Here is a 2,420-nt window from a genome sequence, read left to right on the forward strand (position 1 = left end):
AAAGTATATCTCTCAATTTTAATATTTTATTTTTACGCTTGGTTTTTAAAGCACCAAAGCACTATTTGTATGAAAGGTGCTCTATAGATAAAGTTTATTATTATTATTTTTAATATTATTATTATACTTTGTTACATTTTTGGTTAGGACAAAGATTCTAGTAGAGGTGGCCTCTTTTACCCCGTTCCAAAAAATTGGAAAACTACCTTCAGAATACACTGACAATGACCATCTACTGTCTCCTCTAACTGTGTATTGTCATCATGCATATCTTGTGTATTATTTATTGTAGTTGGTTTTGTCATTCTGTAAAGAAGCCACCTTTCAAGGCACTATATAAAATAATGTTTGTTATTATTATTTACATTTTTCATCGTAACATCTGGTGAAGAGTCTTAAGAGAATATCAAAGAACTCTTACCAAAGTTGCTCTTACCTTTCCATTCCAAGAAATGCCCTCAGCTCGGATTGCAGAGATTGACCTCTCTGTCTCAAATTCTGAGAAACATAGACTCGATTGAAAAATGACCATTTCCTAAGATTCACATAACATCACCAGTCAACATTTGCCACTTGACATCAATAGAAACCATAGAGTACATGACATTTCCAATCAGTTTTCTTTCAAGGTACAATACCAATCGCCTTGCCAGAAGAGTTATACTGCGGTAGATAAATATTACAAATGTCAGATACACGCAGAGTTGTTTGGATTACTATGAAAAGATTGGCAAATATATTTATGTTCATTATATTTCTTGGAGTGACAGAGCTAAAGAGAAAACAATACTTACCTTTATCTCTGCAGACAGGATCGCAAGGGATTCCCTTATACTGGGTTCCTATGTAACAAATAATACATTATTCAAAAAACATGATATTTCTCTGTCCATTGGCAGCATGATTGTTTATCATTACAGTTTTAGTTAGCTTTAATTCTGTAAACCCCAAGTAAACATAGTTTGTGCCTTTCTCTGAACCTTTTGGCATTTCAATTCAGTTGTTTGTAAGCTTATTTTACAGTTGCTAGGTTGATGAAGTTCCTGAACTGTGCAGTATTTCTTTTGGGTTTGGTGCGAATCATATTCTAGCGGTTGGGGGAAAAAAGCACAGGTGCCATCCCACCATTAAACCCTGAAACTTACCTTAGCCGATTCTTCAACTAAACCAGACATGTTAACTAAGTGTTACAGTATGTTTCAAAGTGTGTATTTTAGCAAACACAACTGAAGTTCTGTTGTCTCCTTGGAGACACCTGGAACTGGTGTGATGCTGGTTCTATGACATCATTCGTTCTAAATGTAAATGCAGGTATTGGCACAACATAGTAAATTGATGTAAAGTTATGGATCCATTTATGATTTTCACTCAGTTTGAAAGAGTTCCTGTCGTGTGGTTAAACTTTGTGTTACGGAGGGTTAACTGGGGTTCTGGCTACTAGTTAGGCTTGGTCATTCAGTCATCTGGTTCATGAAATAGGAAGCTAAGAGATCTGTGTTTTAGTTTTACTGTTTGTTTTTGTTCCATAGAATAAGAAATGTTTCATTAATATTAGTAATAGAGTAGCTGTTTCTCTAAACAGTGTGTGTCAGTTTGCACTGCAGGTGTGCCAGGTAGAGACCATTTAAGAACCCAAAAATATGCTGTCATTTACTGCCGTGGCTAATTTCTGTTAACCTTGTCTCTCACTCACTTTGATGAGCAAAATGTTCATACATAAAGCATACATTTCTGATTGGTCAGAAGAAGCTTCTTAACATATAAGGTATAAAGAAAGTCAGAAAGTTAGGCACTTAGGTCAGCCTTAGGCAGTTAACCAAGACCATAATCCGATAAGAAGCTATTCCCTTTCATGTTGCTAAATCACATGTAGGATACATGAGTTACACCTCCACTTAAGAGACCTTAAAGAGACCTTGGCCAGCCAGGAGTGTAGAAAACCGTAAAACAGTTCTTGAGGACCTAATTGTTAACTCTTAACAGGCAAATGTTCCTTCAGTCCTATGAGAAATATTTTAGAATTGAACTAAAGTGTGTTTCCGATACAGGAGCATATGTCTGTCAGGGCCTGTTGGAGAGGCCCTGGATGAGAACCCCTGGCTGCAGTTCCACATCCCCCTGAAAGTAAATAGAGCCATAAGCACTGAGCTAAGGACACTGCTCCAGGACATGCTGGCTGTCGATCCTGACCAGCGACCAGAAGCCATCCAGCAGAAGAAGCAAGTCAGGCAAGCCATGGCACGAGAGAAAACATCTTTGTAGTGACTGATAGCAAGATGTCCGTGACCAAGGGCAATTCGTCTGAGTAAAGTCTGATTTCATTTTTATGACCCGAAAGGCCACTGCCTTTGTGCTGTAGATTTCTGATTCAGACGGGCATTTCTATGGACAACTTTGACTTTTCTGTGGGTCCAATGAAA

This window comes from Lepisosteus oculatus, unplaced genomic scaffold (genome assembly GCF_040954835.1).
Source record: "Lepisosteus oculatus isolate fLepOcu1 unplaced genomic scaffold, fLepOcu1.hap2 HAP2_SCAFFOLD_50, whole genome shotgun sequence".
In the NCBI taxonomy this organism is placed as follows: Eukaryota; Metazoa; Chordata; class Actinopteri; order Semionotiformes; family Lepisosteidae; genus Lepisosteus; species Lepisosteus oculatus.